The sequence below is a fragment of the Nerophis ophidion genome, linkage group LG03, assembly GCF_033978795.1.
Source record: "Nerophis ophidion isolate RoL-2023_Sa linkage group LG03, RoL_Noph_v1.0, whole genome shotgun sequence".
Classification (NCBI taxonomy): domain Eukaryota; kingdom Metazoa; phylum Chordata; class Actinopteri; order Syngnathiformes; family Syngnathidae; genus Nerophis; species Nerophis ophidion.
The window spans coordinates 21,180,181-21,205,060 of record NC_084613.1 but is presented as its reverse complement, the minus strand read 5'-3'; the positions used below and the strand labels follow the sequence as shown (position 1 = coordinate 21,205,060).

Sequence of the window (24,880 nt, the reverse complement as noted above, 5' to 3'; positions counted from 1 at the left end):
TTTGGACGTGGGAAGAAGCTGGAGCACCCGGAGGAAACCCACACAGTCACGGAGAGAACATGCAAACTCCACACGGAAAGATCCCGAGCCCAGGATGGAACCCAGGACATTTGTATTTTGAGGCACACGAACTAAACCCTGGTCTACCGTGCTGCCATATTTAATGCTTTTTGATGACATTTAAGGCATTAATTTTCCATAAATCCATCTAATTACTTTTAATGCTTTTTAAAGACCTGCAGAAACGCTGTGTTGTAGTGGTTATGTCATAGGGCTAATCATGAATAACATAACATGTTAACAGTACAAAACATGACAGTTAAAACAAAATGTTTACCACAAAAAGGAATGGCAGAGGGTTTTTTTTTATATTTGCAATTATGGGGGGTTGGGATGGGGGCTGGAGCCTATCTCAGCAGCTGAATTGATTAACGTGGACCCCGACTTAAACAAGTTGAAAAACGTATTCAGGTGTTACCATTTAGTGGTCAATTGTAGGGAATATGTACTAAACTGTGCAAACTACTATTAAAAGTCTCAATCAATCAATCAATCAAAGGCGGGGTAAACCCTGAAGGGACAAGCGGTATTGATTGATTGACTGATTGAGACGTCTATTAGTAGATTGCATAGTACAGTACATATTCCGTACAATTGACCACTAAATGGTAACACCCGAATACATTTTTCAACTTGTTTAGGTCGGGGTCCACATTAATCAATTCATGGTATAAGTATATAATATCAGCATAATACAGTCATCACACAAGTTGAACATCAAGTATATATATTGAATTATTTACATTATTTACAATCGGGGGGGGGGGGTGTTAGGTGTGCTTGATATCAGGACTTCAGTCATCAACAATTATATCATCTGAGAAATGGCCATTGAAACAGTGTAGGTCTGACTTCGTAGGATATGTACAGCGGGCAGTGAACATAGTCAGCTCAGAAAGCATAAGAACAAGTATATAAATTTGATTATTTACATTTGATTATTAACAATCCGGGGAGGGTGTTAGTCTAGGGCAGTGGTTCTCAAATGGGGGTACACGTACCCCAGGGGGTACTTGAAGGTATGCCAAGGGGCACGTGAGATTTCTTTTTAATTTTCTAAGAATAGCAACAATTCAAAAATCCTTTATGAATATATTCATTGAATAATACGTCAACAAAATATGAATGTAAGTTCATAAACTGAGAAAAGAAATGCAGCAATGCAATATTCAGTGTTGACAGCTAGATTTTTTGTGGATATGTTCCATAAATATTGATGTTAAAGATGCATTTTTTTGTGAATAAATGTTTAGAATTAAGTTCATCAATCCAGATGGATCTCTATTACAATCCCCAAAGAGGGCACTTTAAGTTGATGATTACTTCTATGTGTAGAAATCTTTATTTATAATTGAATCACTTGTTTTTTTCAGTTTTTAGTTATTTTTATATCTTCTTTTCCAAATAGTTTAAGGAAGACCACTACAAATGAGCAATATTTTGCACTGTTATACAATTTAATGAATCAGAAACTGATGACATAGGGCTGTATTCTACTTCTTTATCTCTTTTTTTTTCCAACCAAAAATGCTTTGCTCTGATTAGGGGGTACTTGAAATAAAACATATTCACAGGGGGTACATCACTGAAAAAAAGGTTGAGAACCACTGCCCTGGGGTTGTAGTTGCCTGGATGTGTTCTTTTAGTGCATTTTTGCAGGAAGGAGAACATGGATGGATGGATAGGATGGAATTATAAGGGGGCCAACTTCACACAAGTCCCCCGACACCATGACGTCAGCTTTTTTTTTTTAACACACAGCGTAAAGGCTCCCGGAATAAGTTGACAAATACCAGGGAGCTATAGCAACCCTAAAGTAACCTGTAGCCAAGTCGCCATATTTTCTCCCAACAAAATTCCCCTAAAGAAATGAATATACGTACCCACACTTTCTGATAGTGAGACGTTTCCTCGCAATAAGTCGACTCTGAATCAGAGTGTATTGATTTGAACATGTTTGGTTATGAACCGCACAATTTACGGTCGCTTTCCCTGAGGAGTCGTCTTTTTTTTTTCTTCTAGTTTTACAACAAACGGAAGTCAACAGACAAGGACGACAGTCTCAGACGCGTCATGAGATCATTAGTTTCGACGGCTTTGTTGTCCCACGCGTCAATGCATACAAATTATTTAGTTTACTCTGCCGAGCGACGTCGTCTTTAAACGTCAAGGGTTTTTTTTAAGAAAGGAGGGAAGTGGACAATCACAATAACACGGACCAAGATGGCGGTGAAACATGTAGGTCAGGGGTCACCAACGTGGACCAGGAAGCCCGTAAGGACCAGATGAGTCGCCCGCTGGCCTGTTCTAAAAATAGCTCAAATAGCAGCACTTACCAGTGAGCTGCCTCTATTTTTTTAAATTGTATTTATTTACTAGCAAGATGGTCTCGCTTTGCTTGACATTTTTAATTCTAAGAGGGACAAAACTCCAATAGAATTTGAAAATCCAAGAAAATATTTTAAAGACTTGGTCTTCACTTGTTTGAATAAATTCTTTTTTTTTTTCTACTTTGCTTCTTATAACTTTTCAGAAAGACAACTTTAGAGAAAAATGCCAACCTAAAAAATGATTTTAGGATTTTTAAACACATATACCTTTTTACCTTTTAGAGTCCTTCCTCTTCTTTCCTGACAATTTAAAGGCCTACTGAAACCCACTACTATCGACCACACAGTCTGATAGTTTGTATTTCAGGGGTCGGGAACCTTTTTGGCTGAGAGAGCCATGAAAGCCAAATATTTTAAAATGTATTTCCGTGAGAGCCATATAATATTTTTTAGCCCAACATTTTTAAAGTATAATAAGTCTCTTATTCTTTTTAATAAGATTTTTATTCTGAAGCTAACCAATAATAAATAAAACTCTTCTTACCATTAATACGACTTCATGAACAGGTATGGTAGAAAACGGTTCGATGGATTAAAATGCATGAGAATGTTTTATATTTTGAATGTTATTTTTAACACTGTGATTATGTTAGAATGATTTTGTATATATTATCACACAACTTTTATGCTTAAGGGCCGTTGCTATAATTATTGTCAATTGTGCTGAAGAGGTATTTTTCTTTGTCTTTGCAAAGCTGGCAATCCAAAAATTTGCCAGCCAGGCTGGTATCAGTGTCTATGTCCAAGAACGGCCTGCTGACTGCCAAGGCTGCCGTGATGCAGACAAAGTAAGAGACAAGGCGATATCACCAGCCTCAACACATTTGCATTTTTGTATAATCATATATTGTGTCTAACTGGAGTTGTCGAGTTTACCCTCTTCCCTCAGCGACAGCTTCAGTGATATAAAAAGGGACCTCCCAAAAAAATTGAGAACGCACCCGTGCTGGACTTTTAGAACGTAGCTTGGATCTTTAACCTAGGATACAGCCCAAAACACGTGTTTCTTCATTAAGCTACATTGAACTCTGTCTTTGCATGATTCCTTGCTTCTCTTCTGTTTAGTAGATGTCATCAGTGTTTGAACCTGACAGATTACCAGCGGGTATATTCATTTCTTATCGTGTTCAGCAATGTCAGCTAAGATTTATCTGAGAGCCAGATGCAGTCATCAAAAGAGCCGCATCTGGCTTGAGAGCCATAGGTTCCCTACCCCTGTTATATATCAATGATGAAATATTAACATTGCAACACATGCCAATACGGCCCGTTAAGTTTACTAAATTGCAATTTTAAATTTCGCGCAGAAATATCATGCTAAAATGTCGCGGTATGATGTCGCGTGCGCGTGACGTCACGCAGTGTAGAGGACATTTTGGTCCAGCACTGTTCACAGCTATAAGTCGTTTCTTTTCATCGCATAATTCCACAGTATTATGGATATCTGTGTTGCTGAATCTTTCGCAATTTGTTCAATTAATAATGGAGACGTCAAAGAAGAAAGATGTAGGTGGGAAGCGGTGTATTGCGGCCGCCTTTAGCAACACAAACACAGCCTGTGTTTCTTTGTTTACAGTCCCGAAAGATGACGGTGAAGCTTTACTATGGAACAGAGCGGTCAAGCGAACATGGTTCGCTACCACATGTCAACTGGCAGGTTTCGGTGAGAAAATGGTGATAATAAGTCAGCTCTTACCGTAGACATGAGCGGAGAGCTTGCGTCGTTCCACCTGCACCTGTCAATGAGGCAGCTGCGGACTTTCTTGCCTCCTCCAACCGGCCGCCCCCGACCGTCGGATGCTTCCAACGTGGAGGAAGCATCGGTTGCCATCGCCTCGTCGAGAAACGTGGAGACACTGGCAATCACCACACCCGTGGCCACACCCCTCCGACCTTCAGGTTGTACAGGTACGACCATATAATCTCACTAATACACTAGTAACACAATAAGCAGATAAGGGATTTTCCAGAATTATCGTAGTAAATTTGTCTAATAACATCTGAATCGCTCTGCCGTCTTTTTTTAAATTTTTTTATCTAGGCCTTCACTCTCACTTTCCTCATCCACAAATCTTTCATCCTCGCTCAAATTAATGGGGAAATTGTCGCTTTCTCGGTCCGAATAGCTCTTGCGGCTGGAGGCTCACATTATAAACAAAGTGAGGATGTGAGGAGCCCTACAACCTGTGACGTCACGCACACATCGTCTTCTACTTCCGGTAAAGGCAAGGCTTTTTTATTAGCGACCAACAGTTGCGAACTTTATCGTCAATGTTCTCTACTAAATCCTTTCAGAAAAAATATGGCAATATAGCGAAATGATCAAGTATGACACATAGAATGGACCTGCTATCCCCCTTATTTCAGTAGGCCTTTAAATCAATCTTGAAGTACTTTTTTTTTTTATTGTAAAGAATAATAAATACATTTTAATTTAATTCTTCATTTTAGCTTCTCTTTTTTCGGCGAAGAACATTTGTGAAATATTTCTTCAAACTTATTATGATTAAAATAAAATAAAAAAATATTCTGGCAAATCTAGAAAATCTGTAAAATCAAATTTAAATCTTATTTCAAAGTCTTTTGAATTTCTTTTAAAATTTTTGTTCTGGAAATCTAGAAGAAATAATGATTTGACTTTGTTAGGAATACAGCAATTTGTTGTATATTCTAACAAAGTGCAGATTGGATTTTAACCTATTTAAAACAGTTATACAGAGGAAGACGAGGTGAACATTGGCACAACAGTGAACATTGGCACGGTCGCCCCCGGTCTCTGTACACAACACAGAGAGGTTTGCTAACATCGCTGTAACACCGCCATTTTACCCACAATTCATAGCGGCCTGTTCATGAGTGATGGGCGGCGTATAAAGAAGCGCCGTCGAGACCATGAATTGATTAACGTGGACCCCGACTTAAACAAGTTGAAAAACTTATTCGGGTGTTACCATTTAGTGGTCAATTGTACGGAATATGTACTGTACTGTGCAATCTACTAATAAAAGTATCAATCAATCAAAAAAAACGTAACTTGTAAAAATCCACTCTATCGCATTCAACTCTTTTAAATAGTATCTGCCGTCTATATTTGTCCCTAAACCTTTCATACTACGCCCAAATCTGTAGTGTGCAGATAAATAAACCGCAGCCTAATGTGAGTCTTGCCTTCACCTGGAACCCGCAAGTGCCTCGAGGTCACGTGATTGCATCCCAGCAATATGGGTATTTAATCGAGATGGGATTTTTCTTTTACATTGAATATATTTGTGACGATTAATGTTCTAAAAAATATTAGTTTGAAAAGTGTTAGGAAAATCATATTTTTTTCAGTCACAATTCAAAGACAATAATCCCTAAAATAGTACAAATAAGGACAATATATAATATATATCCAATTCGTCCTCAAGTTAAAGAAACACAATTCGAAATTATTAATGGAATATAACCTACAAATGTTTTTTTCCAAAGAAAAAGTAAAATAATGGTTAAATTATTTTTTTTAAATCTGTAATGCTATAGAACAGCGGTTCTTAACCTTTTTTCAGTGATGTACCCCCTGTGAAATTTTTTTTTATTCAAGTACCCCCTAATCAGACCAAAGCGTTTTTGGTCGAAAAAAAGAGATAAAGAAGTAAAATACAGCACTATGTCATCAGTTTCTGATTTATTAAATTGTATAACAGTGCAAAATATTGCTCATTTGTAGTGGAACTATTTGGGAAAAAAAGATATACAAATATCTTTTTTTATTTTAGCGCGTCTGCCTCACAATACGAAGGTCCTGCAGTCCTGGGTTCAAATCCAGGCTCGGGATCTTTCTGTGTGGAGTTTGCATGTTCTCCCCGTGAATGCGTGGGTTCCCTCCGGGTACTCCGGCTTCCTCCCACTTCCAAAGACATGCACCTGGGGATAGGTTGATTGGCAACACTAAATTGGCCCTAGTGTGTGAATGTGAGTGTGAATGTTGTCTGTCTATCTGTGTTGGCCCTGTGATGAGGTGGCGACTTGTCCAGGGTGTACCCCGCCTTCTGCCCGATTGTAGCTGAGATAGGCGCCAGCGCCCCCCGCGACCCCAAAAGGGAATAAGCGGTAGAAAATGGATGGATATACAAATAACAAAAAACTTGTTGAAAAATAAACAAGTGTTTCAATTATAAATAAAGACTTCTACACATAGAAGTAATCATCAACTTAAAGTGCCCTCTTTGGGGATTGTAATAGAGATCCATCTGGATTCATGAACTTATTTCTCAACATTTCTTCACAAAAAAAGAAACATCAATATATATGGAACATGTCCACAAAACATCTAACTGTCAACACTGAATATTGCACTGTTGCATTTCTTTTCACAGTTTATGAACTTACATTCATATTTTGTTGAGGTATTATTCAATAAATATATTTATAAAGGAGTTTGAATTGTTACTATTTTTAAAATATTTAAAAAAAAATCTCAAGTACCCCCAGGGGTACTCGTACCCCCATTTGAGAACAACTGCTATAGAAGATGTGAATCATTTATTTTTGGAATGTGATACTGTACATTTATTTTAGGGGGATATCAGAGATTGGCTGAAATGTATAAATATGTCCCCATTAACTATAGAAGAGATTAGATTTGGCATATTTATTAAAAAAATAGCAATCTAGAAAATATTATATCGCAAACTTAATACTTTATACACAAAAGTCGCTGTTTTAAAGTGAAACCCACATTCTTACATTGGTTTGATAATTTTAAGGTATTAATTAAATCTTGAAAGATGGTAAAAAGTGGAAAAGCCCTTAAATTGTTATCTTAATTGGAGGAATTGAAGTTGTTTTAATTAAGCCTAGTTTTCTAACTGTATTAATTCATCCATCCATCTTCTTGCAGCCCAAGCAGAGAAGCCCAAACGTCCTTGTCCCCAGCCACTTCGTCCAGCACCTCCCGGGAGATCCAAGACGTTTCCAGGCCAGTTGGGAGAGATAGTCCAGCTCCTCTCTGAGCTGCCACCTTATCGTGGTAGAGGAGTTTGCGTGTCCCAACAATCGTAGGAGCTAAGTTGTCGGGGGGCTTCAATGACCCCTGGTAGGGTCTCCCAAGACAAACAGGTCCTATGTGAGGGAGCAGACAACAAGCAGCTCGAGGGACCTCAATGAAAAAAAATCTCAAAAATTTCCCTAGCCCGGACGTAGGTCCCGGGCCCCCTTCTGCAGCCACTAAAAGGAGGCGGGGCTTGACGGCGAGCGTCTGGTCGCCGGGCCTGTCCCCATGGGGCCCGGGTGGGCACAGCTTAAAGAGACAACGTGGGTCCCCCCTGCAGTGGGCTCACCACTCACTGGAGGGGGCATAGAGGTTGGGTACAGTGTGAGCTGGGCGGAAGCCAAAGGTGGTCCAATCTTCGGCTACAGAAGCCATATTTATTTATTCATACCTTATTTTAATCATTTGTATTGTCTTTCACATTTACTTTTAACTTCTGTAACAACTTTTGTTTGTATGAGGAATGTATTTATTGTATATAAGTTGTTCACCAGGTGTAAAATATTGAATCGTATTTTAATGAAAGTGTCTCAAAGGCCTACTGAAACCCACTACTACCGACCACGCAGTCTGATAGTTTATATATCAATGATGAAATATTAACATTGCAACACATGTCAATACGGCCGGTTTAGTTTACTAAATTACAAATTTAAATTTCCCGCGGAGTTTCTTGTTGAAAACGTCACGGACTGTAAAGGACATATTAGCGCAGCACCATTTGCGGCTAAAAGTCGTCTCTTTTCATGGCGCAATTACACATTATTCTGGACATCTGTGTTGCTGAATCTTTTGCAATTTGTTCAATTAATAATGGAGAAGTCAAATTAGAAAGATGGAGGTGGATAGCTTAAGCCTTTAGCCACACAAACACACGGTGATTCCTTGTTTAAAATTCCCGGAGGTGAAGCTTTACTTTGGATCAGAGCGGTCAAGCGAACATGGCAGGTTTCGGTGAGAAAATTGTGGTAAAAAGTCACCTCTTACCGGACATCAGCTGAGCTTGCGCCGTCCATGCAGCTGCCATCGACTTCCCTCAGAGACTGCCGTCAAGACACCCATGGACACAACCCTCTGACTATCAGGTACTATTTAATCTCACTAAAACACTAGCAACACAATAGAAAGATAAGGGATTTCCCAGAATTATCCTAGTAAATGTGTCTAAAAACATCTGAATCCGTCCCAATGCAATCACCTTTTTTTTAAACTTTATTTTTTTTGTAGTACTTCGCTATCAATATCATCATCCACAAATCTTTCACCCTCGCTCAAACTAATTGGGAAATTGTCGTTTTCTGGGTCCGAATAGCTCTTGCCACTGGGGGCTCACATTATAAACAATGGGAGGACGTGAAGAGCCCTCACCAGATGTTCTTATTTAAACGGGGATAGCAGGTCCATTCTGTGTCATACTTGATCATTTCGCGATATTGCCATATTTTTGCTGAAAGGATTTAGTAGAGAACATCGACGATAAAGTTTGCAACTTTTGGTGCTGATAAAAAAGCCTTGCCTGTACCGGAAGTAGCAGACGATATGTGCGTGACGTCACGGGTTGTGAAACTCCTCACATCTGAACATTGTTTACAATCATGGCCACTAGCAGCGAAAGCGATTCGGACCGAGAAAGCAACGATTTACCCATTAATTTGAGCGAGGATGAAAGATTCGTGGATGAGGAAAGTGAGAGTGAAGGACTAGAAAAAGAAAAAAAGACTATACAGTGGAAGCGATTCAGATGTTATTAGACAAATTTACTAGGATAATTCTGGAAAATCCCTTATCTGCTTATTGTGTTACTAGTGTTTTAGTGAGATTATATGGTCGTACCTGTACAACCTGAAAGTCAGCCCCACACCTTTCTTCAGCACCAGTCAACGGGTGGTGGCGATGCCCATCTCTGCCCTTCGCAAGGGACCCTTTTCGAAACACTATCTTTCGAATTGATCGCTGCATAATACACTACTTTGTGTGTGTGGTCCAATCCAACCGTGTTCGCTTGACCGATCTGTTCCATAGTAAAGCTTCACCGTCATCTTTCTGGAATGTAAACAATGAAACACCGGCTGTGTTTGTGTTGCTAAAGGCGGCCGCAATACACCACTTCCCACTTACAGCTTTCTTCTTTGACGTCTCCATTATTCATTGAACAAATTGCAAAAGATTCAGCAACACAGATGTCCAGAATACTGTTTAATTGCGCAATGAAAAGTGACGACTTTTAGCTGTGAACGGAGCTGGAACAAAATGTCCTCTACAATGCGTGACGTCACGCGCACGCGACATCATACCGCGACGTTTCAGCATGATACTTCCGCGCGGAATTTAAAATTGCAATTTATTAAACTAAACCGGCCGTATTGGCATGTGTTGCAATGTTAATATTTCATCATTGATATATAAACTATCAGACTGCGTGGTGGGTAGTAGTGGGTTTCAGTAGGCCTTTAAAATCGAGCTAAAAAAAATGCTCAAAAAGTTCAACAGTAAATACGTCTCTCACATTTAAACAAATACTGTATTATATATTCTCAAGGGACGATACTATATAAAATAAATCTGGATATACTTTAGAGCAGTGATCCCCAACCACAGGTCCGTGACACGTTTGCTACCGGGCCGCACAGAGACATTAAATAATTTATAACCGACTGCATTTCCTCACACATCTTTGTTACATGGGACAATGCTCATTAATAAACATATACAATTTAAAGGTGCCAAATCGTAGCCAAAAGCTAGGTTCCATCTGCAGTCCGCAGCCGGTTGATGACCTAAGATCAGATCAGATCAGGAACAAAGTGACCATAGGAGTTGAGAAATGCTAAATTGTTGCATATAATAATTGTGCAGAAGGTAGAAAATGCACATCTTCTTTGGCCTACTAAGTCAAAGTGCTCGTGTTATTGCACGTAGTCATATACAACTAGTTTGCAATACTGGATGTATTTACGCATGGAAAATTGGACCAATAAAAGCTAAAAATGGAAATAAAAATCCACAGAAATATATTTGAACTAATAGCAGGTATTTCTAAGTTGATTATATGTCCATGCTTTTGCCCTTGAATGTGATGTATCACCTATAATAGGGCTGGGCGATATGGCCTTTTTTTTAACATCTTAATATATTTAGGCCATGTACATTTTCTAAAATGTTGGCGGTAGCTTAGCTACATTTTTTTATCAAGTAGCTTTTTCTGTAGCTTAGCTACTTTTAGACCCATGCAGCGAGGTAGTTTACATCAAAAGCTACAAGCTACAAAGACAGAAAATGGACTGCAAATCCAGGCCAAAAAAATATGTAGAGAATCCAATGACCTGGATGAATGAGAACATCTGTGATGATTGGTTGGTGTTTGTGTGATGAGTCACAATTGGCTAATGTTAGGGCAAAAAGTAACGGACTAGCCAATCAGAGGCAAGATAAGGCGGGCTATTGAAACAAGTAAGCAAAATCATAACAGTCACACACTCATGTCACATGACGACGAGGGAGTCGGAGACAGAGGGATGCATTAACCCTAATGGCAGAGGAATTCTCTTCTGCAGATTAGATTTTTCCTTTAGTGATGAAGACGACATCCAGGAAACCCACAATGGGGGTCCTTAGCCATATTTATGAAAAATGTATGCTTGGAGAGAAAAAAAAAATGTTCCAAACAAATTAAGTTAATGAATCCAGATGGATCTCTATTACAATCCCCAAAGAGGGCACTTTAAGTTGATGATTACTTCTATGTGTAGAACTCTTTATTTATAATTGAATCACTTGTTTATTTTTCAACAAGTTGTTAGTTATTTTTATATCTTTATTTCCAAATATTTCAAGAAAGACTACTACAAATGAGCAATATTTTGCACTGTTATACAATTTAATAAATCAGAAACTGATGACATAGTGCTGTATTTTACTTATTTATCTCTTTGTTTCAAACAAAAATGCTTTGGTCTGATTAGGGAGTCCTTGAATTAAAAACATGTTCACAGGGGGTACATCACGGAAAAAAGGTTGCGAACAACTGGTCTAAATAACATGAAATGGTGGTTCTTGGGTGAAAATCCTGCATAGATTACCGTATTTCCTTGAGAATCTGGAGAAATCACTCCACATAAGCGGCATGGCCGGAAACCAACATTGAATATCCATGACCTTCGATCCCTCAGACGGCACTGTATCAAAAACCGACATCAATCTCTAAAGGATATCACCACATGAAATTCTATGTTAATTATTATTTGTAAAACGTTTGAGTTTGAACATCAAATATGTTGTCTTTGTAGTGCATTCAATTGAATATGGGTTGAAAAGGATTTGCAAATCATTGTATTCCGTTTATATTTACATCTAACACAATTTCCCAACTCATATGGAAATGGGGTTTGTACATACATAAATATATATACCGTATTTCCTTGAATTGCTGCCGGGGCGCTGATTAATTTAAAACCTCTTCTCACTCCTGCGCTTACCAAAGGCATGCGGTAAAAGTAAGCATGGGCTAATTATTTTAAAACCTCTTCTCACTTGCATGTAGTAAAAATTTGAGTATGATGTAAGCTTGGACCTTAAATCCTACTGAATCGCTCTTAATCCTCTTACCTTTATGCGATTTCAATTTACCGGTATTGAAATCAGCCTCCTCCATTTTGAAAATGATGACGGGAAGTGTCACTCGTGGAGTCACGAGTTTGACCATTAGCATGCGCTAATTATTTTGCGATGCGAGTTTGACCCGGCAGTAATTCAAGGCAGGCGCATACTATATACCCTGCAGCAATTCAAGGAAATACGGTATGTTTTACAGACCGTATTCAAGCCGCTTTCTGGGTGTCTATTCGAATGTGGTGTTTTGTGGGCGGTCTTATTTATGTGCCTCCACTTCGACAGTGTCTTCTCCGTGCTAATGTTCCATATTGAGTGTCATGACAAGATATCAGTTCTAACTATACGCTACTTTGTATTAGAAACAACAGCTGAGGATGCATGCGCATGTACGAGCCAATCTTCCCCACAACAAGAGGATGGAGAAAAAGAGGGAACTTATTGACTACATCATCAAGCTACAATGGCGGACTTGCGCAAAACCATTTGGGTAAATTTATACCATATATTGATAATCGGCTAGCGTCGCAGATCAGAAAACATCACACTGCAAGAGACTTGTTTTAAAGCAAGTTTGAAGGAACGCAAGATTATAAATTTCTCCGCCATGCCTACGTGGTTTGATTTCAAATTTTCAGGACTTATGCAGATCCCAAATACACAACAGCACGTGAGAAAAGTTGGTTTTGCAAAATTGGTCCACATTAAGACAAATTGAACAGTCCAGTTGTCATCGACTGAATGCCCCGACATTACACGGACCTGAATGAATGGGAACATTCATAGGCAGTATAATACTAATTATTAGACTGTCTCTTCAACCCAGTGGCAGTAAGTAGTAAACAGGAACTGTGCAGAGCTGACAAAGGAGAAATGATTGAGTTCATTGAGTCAAACAAAAAAAGGTTTGGGAGTACCACACCAAATAATGCCAGTGTCGGTGAGAGACTGATTTGCTCGTATAGCAAGTCAAGTGACTTTATTTGTACCCAAAATTAGATTTTAATTTTCCTGAAGGAACTCTCCTGAAGGAATCAAAGTACTATCTATCTATTTGTTTTGCATTGTAAAATACAGGAGAATGGCATATGCATATATACAAACCCCGTTTCCATATGAGTTGGGAAATTGTGTTGGTTGTATTCATGGAATACAATGATTTGCAAATCATTTTCAACCCATATTCAGTTGAATATGCTACAAAGACGACATATTTGATGTTCAAACTGATAAACATTTTTTTTTGCAAATAATCATTAACTGTGGAATTTGATGCCAGCAACACGTGACAAAGAAGGTAGGTAGGTCTTTATTGTCATTGCAACAAGTACAACGAAACTTTGTTTTCAGCACAAACCTGTTCAAGATTAGACAAACAAACAGTGTACAGGGTTACAGAACAAGAACGCTGATGGGTCGCCATAAGGTGCCCCGTAAAAGATGGGAAAAAGGTAAACGCTGGGGAAGGATGAATAAAAAAATACAATCCAGACTGGGCTCCTAAGGGGGTCCAGTTTAGAGTGAGAAAAAACCTCCATAGCAAAGCACATATACATATTACAACATACATCTCGAGATATCTAGCAACAGAGGGAAGGTATGTAAAGGTCATGGTGGTAGGTCGCAGCTCTCAGGCGCTGACCATCTATTCATCACCCCTACGGGATTGCATCAAGGGCGTTGGATTGGGGGACAGGAGGGTGTATGTGTGGCGTATATTTATGTGTGTGTGTATATAAGCCTGTAGTGTCTCTGTTCCGCGGCCTTGATGTAGTTGCCGTCGCTAGTCCAAAGTTCACAACAACAGGTGTGTGTCCATGAGAGACAAAAAAAGCGAGTTTGTTGTGTCTTCCTGCAGCGATCTTCGGGAGTCTCGAAGCCAGGGAAAAAATCCAAGTTAAAATGATTTGTATGCGAGTGAAAATAAAATTTGCTTTTCACTCCGATGTAATCCACAGTTCTTCCCGCATCCTCCAATCATTTGTGGCAGCTTCAGGGTACTTTGAAAACTGCCAGCAACTTCCAATTTGTTGACAAACCAGAGCAACGCTTACTCCAATCAGCAGATGTCCTGTTGTCATAATTCCGAATAGGTAGATATCTTCACGTCGTCGACAGAAAAGGGTCGCCAGGCACGCGGCCCTCCTTCTTCTCCCAAGAGTCCGTCGTGTGTCCAGCAACAACCGCTTCGTCACGACAACAGGTTCCCCCAAACCCAAGATCTTGTCAATTTTGTTGAGGCCAGTTAAATAGTTCCAATGTTAGATTTGGAGAGCAGTGCAAAAAGAGGCAACAAGAAAGTTAAGACAAGACAAAAGAAAGAAGCAAGCAGGAGAGATAAGGGAGAGGAAAGGGGAGCGTCCACCCTCGGTGAGTGCCAGAGAGAAAGAAGTTGGGAAAGGTGGCAATAAATACTGATAAAGTTGAGGAATGCTCATCAAACACTCATTTGGAACATCCCACAGGTGTGCAGGCTAATTGGGAACAGGTGGGTGCCATGATTGGGTATAAAAACAGCTTCCATGAAATGCTAAGTCATTCACAAACAAGGATGGGGTGAGGGTCACCAATTTGTAGGCAAACCGTTGAACAGTTTTAGAACAACATTTCTCAACGAGTTATTGCAAGGAATTTAGGGATTTTACCATCTACGGTCCGCAAAATCATCAACAGGTTCAGAGAATCTGGAGAAATCACTGCACGAGCGATGATATTACGGATCTTTGATCCCTCAGGTGGCACTGCATCAAAAACCGACATCAGTGTGTAAAGGATATCACCACATAGGCTCAGGAACCCTTCATAAAACCACTGTCAGTAACTACAGTTGGTTGCTACATCTGTAAGTGCAAGTTAAAGCTCTACTATGCAAAGCGAAAGCCGTTTATCAACAACACACAGGAACGTCGCTGGCTTCTCTGGGCCCGAGCTCATCTAAGATGGACTGATGCAAAGTGGAAAAGTGTTCTGTGGTCTGACGAGTCCATATTTCAAATTATATTTGGAAACAGAGGATGTGGTGTCCTCCAGAGCAAAGAGGAAAATAACCATTCGGATTGTTATAGGCGCCAAGTTCAAAAGCCAGCATCTGTGATGATATGGGGGTGTATTAGTGCCCAAGGCATGGGTAACTTACACATCTGTGAAGGCACCATTAATGCTGAAAGGTCCATACAGGTTTTGAAGCAACATATGTTGTCATCCCAAGCAACGTTATCATGGACGCCCCTGCTTACTTCAGCAAGACAAGTGTTAAAACAGCATGGCTTCGTAAAAAAGAGTGTGGGTACTTTCCTGGCCCGCCTGCAGTCCAGACCTGTCTCCCATTGAAAATGTGTGGCGCATTATGAAGCGTGAAGTACGACAGCAGAGACCCTGGACTGTTGAACGACTGAAGCTCTACATAAAACAAGAATGAGAAAGAATTCCACTTTCAAACCTTCAACAATTAGTTTCCTCAGTTCCCAAACGTTTATTGAGTGTTGTTAAAAGAAAAGGTGATGTAACACAGTGGTGAACATGCCCTTTCCCAACTACTTTGTTATGTTGCAGCCATGAATTTCTAAGTTATTTATTATTTGCAAAAAAAATAAAGTTTATGAGTTTGAACATCAAATATCTTGTCTTTGTAGTACATTCAACTGAATATGGGTTGAAAAGGATTTGCAAATCATTGTATTCCGTTTATATTTACATCTAACACAATTTCCCAACTCATATGGAAACGGGGTTTGTATTAAAAAAACATGCATAAGTTGACAGTCGGAAGTTGCATCGAAGGAGCCTCTCGGTGACTATCGGTCACACACGTTCCCACGCAAAAGGCTACACACAACATATAGGAACATGGATCATTAGATCACCTGTCTAGAAGGAAAACAGCCACTTCCGTCCAAAGTTAGTTCAAGACTGGCCCGCAATGCCCTCCATCTTGAGTACGCCGGACCAACATTTATTCGAGTTTTGGCTCTTCTTTGGTATTGCGATCTTTTCCAGGTGGGTGTTCGGTAGCCATGCTTTATTGAAAACAAGTTCATACTGTGCATGTGCTTCAAGGTATATTGCGTCAGCCAATGAGGAGGATCCTTTGTCCGCTCTGCTCATTCCTCCTTTCTGTAATTGAATCTAGAGGGGTTGACGGCCAGGAAGACAATTGATATTGTCTTCTGGGGTTTTATTTACTAAAATACTTAATTTTGAGGCACAGACAGCACGCAGATGTACGACTTTTTCAGAAATTATTATGGTTACGATATACCGCATGATGCTAATATGATTTTTATTTTTAGTTAAAGAATATAACTTAGGTACCTCAGCTTTAACATAGGTTAGTGTGGAAAGTATTGCACATGTAATGAACTCTATGACCTGTCAACTTATGCAGAAGTTTAGTTAAAGAGTACAAAACAGCCTTTAAGACGAGTGCGTAAGATTCTATTTTGTTTTACAAGAACATAATTAAGTGCGAGGAGAAAGATCATGGGGCCCACGTATGTACTGATAACGATCATAGCAAAGGGACTTTTTACCCCAAATCTTGGTTAACACCAATAACGCCCAAATGAAGGCTGACAAGAACGATCAATGCTGTGAAGGGTAACTTCCCCTCTTTTTGGCATTAATGCTTAGTCATTTCGAAAGAAAATGTGCCTGCCTCTAATGATCCACCAAAGGTGGTAACGTGTACGGCTATCTGTCCAGAGATCTCTAAGTATGTCCTTTGTTGATGCAAATAAATGTAACTGAACATTGAAATAAGTGTCTGACAAGTTTTATTCTCCTTCTGATCAAACAAACACATGGCGAGGTGGGACAGAGTCAAGGTATGTGAGTCTCTCGCTGAACAGATGATAAAGGTTATTTTATAGGGGAAAAAAGTGACGGTTGTTTCAACCACAGCCCTAACAAGATGGGAGACAAAGAACCTACTCATCTTGTTAACCTGATTGAGCTGATTGTCCTTTGCTATCCTTTGGTGTGGAACTGCAGGAGCAATTCTCCCGTCCAAAGGCAAAACCTAGTAACTCACTTCTAGCTGATTTTGAGAAAACAAAGGAAAACCGACCTATCTTGATGCTGTCTTACAAAGATCTACAAAGTCATCAAAGTATAGATGTTTTCTTGAGCTTTCATTTTCTTGCCGATTGAGCCATGGATTGAATCTGCTCTCATGAACGTGTGCCCTTTCTCCAGATATTTTATTACAATCTCGGGCGGGCCCCATTCTGCGTTTGCACATTGGCCAAGAGGCGTGTACAGCGTCCAGTTTTTATTTTGACCTCCACAGTTATCTGCCCAAAAGAGTATGCAAGGGGAAGAATCAAGAACAATACATTTAATGAAGGTGCTTGCAACGTCCCGGGCCAATCTTCCAAATATCCCCCTCGTGCCATAATATCACATAATCAGGTTGACCGTCGGCCCCCATTGGTGCAAATGTCTCATTAAAGACAATAAGGCGACTGACAAAGAAGCTCCGATTGGTCCCTTGAGATACTAGGTTTTTCTGTTGTATCTATGCGGTTATGTGGTAGTTGCTAGGTCCTGCCATGCGCCTAACAGCTTACTTACGGAACAAATTACAATATCGCATACACTAATGTAAAGCATATCACCTAGGAACTCCAAAATTATTATCAGCTCAGTTTTGACCAAAATTGAGTTCCTGGGTTTTGCCTTTGGACGGGAGAATTGCACAATGCGGGAGTATCCCTGGCCAGCAGCAACCATTAATGGTGACCTATCGGTTTTAGAAAAACAAATCTCATTAACAAGAAGCCCTTTGAATTGTGAATATATCATTTGAGTGTCATTGTTTCCAACCTTTTATTTTGTACAAAATATCAACATCAGCACCTTTCTTCAACAGAAACTCAGCGACATCGAAGTTGTCCTCTTGGATCGCCTCCTAAAAAACAACAACACAGTTGTCAGAATGTGTAAATCACAAAATCGCTTCATAGACAGCTCCCTTCCCCCATTCTCACCACATTCTACAGAGGCACTATAGAAAGCCTGCTGACCAAAAGCATCTGTGTCTGGACTGGAGCCTTCAATGCCTCAGACTGGAAGTCTCTCCAGACAGTGGTGAGTACGGCGGAAAAGATTATCAGGACTCCTCTTCCTCCTATCCAGGAGATCGCAAAAAGCCGCTGCCTGACCAGGGTTCAGAAAATCTGCAAGGACTCCTGCCACCCCCACCAAGGACTGTCTTCACTGCTGGACTCTAGGAAGAGGTTCCGCGGCCTCCGTAGCAGAACCTCCAGGTTCTGTAACAGCTTCTTCCCTCAGGCCGTAAGACTCTTGAACACATCATAACTATCCCCTCAATTACCCCCAAAATGGATTAACTTGCTGGAATAAAACGACAATATAAGATACATCCATAAACCTGGATGCATATGCAAAAGTGCAATATATTTATCTGTACAGTAATTTATTTATTTATATCTGCACCTTATTGCTTTTTTTATCCTGCACTACCATGAGCTAATGCAACAAAATGTTGTTCTTATTTGTACTGTAAAGTTCAAATTTGAATGACAATAAAAAGGAAGTCTAAGTCTAAGTCTAGACAAGCTATACTACAGGGACGTCCGCGTCATGCTTCAAAGGCCAAAAAACAACGGTGATCAAGAGGGAGCTTGATGCTACATGTAAAGCCGTGTTGCATTTAAGAAGCATTTAAGTCTCATCTTAAAACTCATCTGTATACTCTAGCCTTTAAATAGACCTCCTTTTTAGACCAGTTGATCTGCCGCTTCTTTTCTTTCTCCTATGTCCCCCCCTCCCTTGTGGAGGGGGTCCGGTCCGATGACCATGGATGAAGTACTGACTGTCCAGAGTCGAGACCCAGGATGGACCGCTCGTCGGGACCCTGGATGGACCGCTTGCCTGTATCGGTTGGGGACATCTCTACGCTGCTGATCCGCTTGAGATGGTTTCCTGTGGACGGGACTCTCACTGCTGTCTTGGAGCCACTATGGATTGAACTTTCACAGTATCATGTTAGACCCGCTCGACATCCATTGCTTTCGGTCCCCTAGAGGGGGGGGGTTGCCCACATCTGAGGTCCTCTCCAAGGTTTCTCATAGTCAGCATTGTCGCTGGCGTCCCACTGAATGTGAATTCTCCCTGCCCACTGGGTGTGAGTTTTCCTTGCCCTTTTGTGGGTTCTTCCGAGGATGTTGTAGTCGTAATGATTTGTACAGTCCTTTGAGACATTTGTGATTTGGGGCTATATAAATAAACATTGATTGATTGATTGATTCATGTCCGTCAAGTTGGGATCTGCATAGTTTTTAAGCAGGGTAGTCAGAATGACATCACACTGGCCTTGCAATGTTTGAAAAAAAAAAAACACACAACTATTTTATGGAATAATAAATGAACACCACACTACAAATGCAAATGATGCATGTGTTCGGAAATGGATGATGGACTTAAACATTTTAGATGAAAGAGACATCATGGAATGATATTTGGAAAAATGCCAATAAGCCCTTTAGAAACATTAAAGATAAGCTGACTCAATTTAAGATATTGATTAGATTGTATTTTACATCTTCTCAGTTGTTTAAAATTGGTGTAGTAGATAGCAAGTTATGTAACAAGTGTCGGGCAGCTGAGGGAACTCTTGTTCATTTATTGTGGGAATGTCAGAGAATAAAAGAGTTATGGTTGAAAACAACAAAAGAAGCAATCACATTCCTTAATATAAACATCCCAACAACATTGCAAACTTGTATTCTTGGGGATCTCCATAAATTAAGTAACGTGTCATCAAAGAGTAAAAATGCATTTCTTTCAATATGCATAATAACAAAACGGGTAATATTAAAAAAAATAGATAAATGTTGATAGTCCAACTCATACTGACTGGTATACACAAGCTATGGAGATGATATCAGTAGAAAATACTGCATTTAGTTTAGTTAATAATGAGTCATATATTGGAATATGGGATCGATTATTGAAATTAGTTTTGGGTATTAAATGAACCAAGGTGTGAGTTGTTGTATCTTTGTGTAGGGCAGGGGTCGGGAACCTTTTTGGCTGCGAGAGCCAAGAATCCAAATATTTGAAAATGTATTTCCGTAAGAGCCATAAAATATTTTTTAACACTGAACACAAACGTGTCCATTTTTAAGTAAGACCAACATTTCTAGAGTATACCAGGTCTCTTATTCTTTGTAATAACATTGTTATTCTGAAGCTAACTATGGAGGGGGCGTGGCCTGCAGCGAAGCAGGGTGTTGCCAGGACCAGCCTCGAAATCAGCGAAAGGTGCGTAGATGGCCCACCTGCGCCTTGTTATCTCATTCCCTGTCGCTCTGTTTTTAAGCAGCAGCCAGGAGTAGAGACGGGGTTGGGGTTGGAGCTGGAGCCAGAGCGCGAGCGAGAACGAAAGAAAAAGACAATTGCTGGAAACCAACTAAGAGACTTATTGAAAAATAAAAAAATATTGTAACCCTGAAACAGGCTGTCATGTCGGTGCTTGGTGGTCTGAAGAACCCCCAGGAGAGCAAGCCCTAAACTAACCCATAATAAATAAATCACTTCTTACCCTTAATGCAACTTCTTGAACAAGCGCGGTAGAAAAAAGGACAGATGGATTCTAATGCTTGAGCATGTTTTCTATTTTGATCGTTATTTTTAACACTTTGATTACAAGTGGAATTATTCATTACTTATTGTGTTAAGCAGTATCACCTCAGATTTATCTGATAGCCAGATGCAGTCATCGAAAGAGCCACATCTGGCTGTAGAGCCATAGGTTCCCTACCCCTGGTGTAGGGTATTGGACGCGGTGTGTTGTCCAGCTTATAAGATGAGATACATTGCTAATTTTTTTAATTATTTTTTTTATTAACGTTTTTAGTGATGGTGTCAATGGCGGATTTTTAATCGCTGCTGTTTTGAAACTGTTACTAGTGTTGATGGTGTTTCTTTTTGTTTCACTGCTTTTGGATTGTACCGTGTCGTGTTTGTGTGTCCTCAATTGCTCTGTTTGTTGCTATTGTGGGTGTTGCTGGGTCGGGTTTGGTTTTGGAATTTGACTGCATTGTTATTGTTATATTAGTACGGTAGCATCGCTAACCCAACAAGGGACCCCTTCCAGTAGCTCAACCCACTCAGCTGATGACTTTATGCAATTCTTTAGTAAGAAAATTGAAGTCATTAGAAAGGAGATTAAAGACAATGCGTCCCAGCTACAACGGGGTTCTATTAACACTGATACGATTGTATATACGGCGGGTACTGCCCTCCAAAATAGTTTCTCTCGTTTTGAGGAAATAACATTAGAGGACTTGTTACAACGTGTTAATGGAATAAAACAGACAACATGTTTACTTGACCCTCTTCCTGGGAAACTGATCAAGGAGCTCTTTGTATTATTAGGTCCATCAGTGCTAAATATTATAAACTTATCACTTTCCTCGGGCACTGTTCCCCTAGCATTCAAAAAAGCGGTTATTCATCCTCTTCTTAAAAGACCTAACCTCGATCCTGACCTCATGGTAAACTACCGACCGGTGTCTCACCTTCCCTTTATTTCAGACCGGTGTCTCACCTTCCCTTTATTTCAAAAATCCTTGAAAAAATTGTTGCGGAGCAGTTAAATGAACACTTAGCGTCTAACAATCTATGTGAAATCTTTCAATCCGGTTTCAGGGCAAATCACTCCACGGAGACAGCCCTCGCAAAAATGACTAATGATCTATTGCTAACGATGGATTCTGATGAGTCATCTATGTTGCTGCTCCTTGATCTTAGCGCTGCTTTCGATACCGTCGATCATAATATTTTATTAGAACGTATCAAAACACGAATTGGTATGTCAGACTTAGCCCTGTCTTGGTTTAACTCTTATCTTACTGATAGGATGCAGTGAGTCTCCCATAACAATGTGACCTCGGACTACGTTAAGGTAACGTGTGGAGTTCCCCAGGGTTCGGTCCTTGGCCCTGCACTCTTCAGCATCTACATGCTGCCGCTAGGTGACATCATACGCAAATACGGTATTAGCTTTCACTGTTATGCTGATGACACCCAACTCTACATGCCCCTAAAGCTGACCAACACGCCGGATTGTAGTCAGCTGGAGGCGTGTCTTAATGAAATTAAACAATGGATGTGCGCTAACTTTTTGCAACTCAACGCCAAAAAAACGGAAATGCTGATTATCGGTCCTGCTAGACACCGAACTCTATTTAATAATACAACTCTAACATTTGACAACCAAACAATTAAACAAGGCGACACGGTAAAAAATCTGGGTATTATCTTCGACCCAACTCTCTCCTTTGAGGCACACATTAAAAGCGTTACTAAAACGGCCTTCTTTCATCTCCGTAATATCGCTAAAATTCGCTCCATTCTGTCCACTAAAGACGCTGAGATCATTATCCATGCGCTTGTTACGTCTCGCCTCGACTACTGTAACGTACTGTAATGTCTAGCATTAAAAGATCACAGTTGGTACAAAATGCGGCTGCTAGACTTTTGACAAGAACAAGAAAGTTTGATCATATTACGCCTGTACTGGCTCACCTGCACTGGCTTCCTGTGCACTTAAGATGTGACTTTAAGGTTTTACTACTTACGTATAAAATACTACACGGTCTAGCTCCATCCTATCTTGCCGATTGTATTGTACCATATGTCCCGGCAAGAAATCTGCGTTCAAAGGACTCCGGCTTATTAGTGATTCCCAAAGCCCAAAAAAAGTCTGCGGGCTATAGAGCGTTTTCCGTTCGGGCTCCAGTACTCTGGAATGCCCTCCCGGTAACAGTTCGAGATGCCACCTCAGTAGAAGCATTTAAGTCTCACCTTAAAACTCATTTGTATACTCTAGCCTTTAAATAGACTCCCTTTTTAGACCAGTTGATCTGCTGTTTCTTTTCTTTTTCTTCTATGTCCCACTCTCCCTTGTGGAGGGGGTCCGGTCCGATCCGGTGGCCATGTACTGCTTGCCTGTGTATCGGCTGGGGACATCTCTGCGCTGCTGATCCGCCTCCGCTTGTGATGGTTTCCTGCTGGCTCCGCTGTGAACAGGACTCTCGCTGCTGTGTTGGATCCGCTTTGGACTGGACTCTCGCGACTGTGTTGGATCCATTGTGGATTGAACTCTCACAGTATCATGTTAGACCCGCTCGACATCCATTGCTTTCCTCCTCTCTAAGGTTCTCATAGTCATCATTGTCACCGACGTCCCACTGGGTCATTATTGTCACCGATGTCCCACTGGGTGTGAGTTTTCCTTGCCCTTATGTGGGCCTACCGAGGATGTCGTGGTGGTTTGTACAGCCCTTTGAGACACTATTGATTTAGGGCTATATATGTAAACATTGATTGATTGATTGATTATGTGTTGTTTTGTTGGATTGATTAATAAATGTATTAAAAAGAAAAAAACACAAACCAAAAACACACGACTGACACGTGGAAATTGCGTAGAAGACAGCCAATTACAGTATGATCAACAAAACACAATATGCAATGTTTCAACTGTTTTGGTGTAATTTATTTAGAATGTAATAAAAAAAAGTAATCTGGAATCACATAATTACACTTGCACAAGTCAACATGTCCACAAAGAGGTAGCTGAAACCTTTTCGCCATGTCTCAGCAGTTACTGATGATTCTTTCAGCATGTTAGGGGAATATGTTCCCTCCTTTGGGCAATGCCTCAGAAGTTACTGGCTTTGGCCTTGGTTTCGCTTGAAGAAGATAACGATTTCACACTGTTTCTCTTAAATACGCGCACACACATATTATTCGCTCAAGTTTTAATGGTGTTAGGATGTACCAGGTGCGGAGAGTGAGAGTGGACTACAACATAAGCTGCGTTTCCATTACACCTGCTGCCATTGTATTCTATTGACACAACGGCAAAGGCCGTGACTTTAATAGCTTCCTCAAAGTGGAGTCTCGCAGGATGAGATTTTACGAGAATTACACCTCCTGACGCAAAACACCTGTTAGTGCTAACACCTACGACTTTGTCGAAATTTTAGAAAAGTGGGTTTTATTTTGCGAAAACCTGCAATGGAGACATCGCTATATACACCAACTTTCGCAGCAGCAAGATGGCCAAAACATACGTGGAGCGCAACCGTTTTCAGAGAATGCTCTGGACTTAGGACAACTCTGTCCTCTCTCCACCGCTGGTATTGTTACTGTTTTTATTTACTCTTTTTTTGTACAAACCCAGTTTCCATATGAGTTGGGAAATTGTGTTAGATGTAAATATAAACGGAACACAATGATTTAGTGCCCAAGGCATGGGTAACTTACACATCTTTGAAAGCACCATAAATGCTGAAGGGTCCATACAGGTTTTGGAGCAACTTATGTTGTCATCCAAGCAATGTTATCATGGACACCCCTGCTTATTTCAGCAAGACAATGCCAAGCCATGTGTTACAACAGCGTGGTTTCATAGTAAAAGAGTGGGGATACTTTCCTGGCCCACCTGTAGTCCGGACCTGTCTCCCATTGAAAATGTGAGGCGCATTATGAAGCGTAAAATACGACAGCGGAGACCCCGGACTGTTGAACGACTAAAGCTCTACATAAAACAAGAATGGGAAAGAATTCCACTTTCAAAGCTTCAACAATTAGTTTCCTCAGTTCCCAAAATGTTTATTGAGTGTTTTTAAAAGAAAAGGTGATGTAACACAGTGGTGAACATGCCCTTTCCCAACTACTTTGGCACGTGTTGCAGCCAAGAAATTCTAAGTTAATTATTTGCAAAAAAAAAATAAAGTTTATGAGTTTGAACATC

At 40.3% G+C, this 24,880-nt stretch overlaps 1 protein-coding gene across 7 annotated transcripts in view; it reads right to left on the bottom strand.

Moving 5' to 3' along the window:
* LOC133549306 (ankyrin repeat domain-containing protein 26-like) overlaps window positions 1-2,287 on the bottom strand; it is a 69,834-nt gene extending 67,547 nt beyond the window's left edge. For 6 of the 7 annotated variants that reach the window (XR_009806062.1, XR_009806063.1, XR_009806064.1 and 3 more), the window contains exon 1: window positions 1,944-2,287. The gene's annotated coding sequence lies outside the window, so the exon portion shown is untranslated. The remainder of the gene's footprint in view (window positions 1-1,943) is intronic. The other variant, XM_061894567.1, reaches the window with a different exon arrangement.
* Window positions 2,288-24,880: the final 22,593 nt, after the last annotated feature.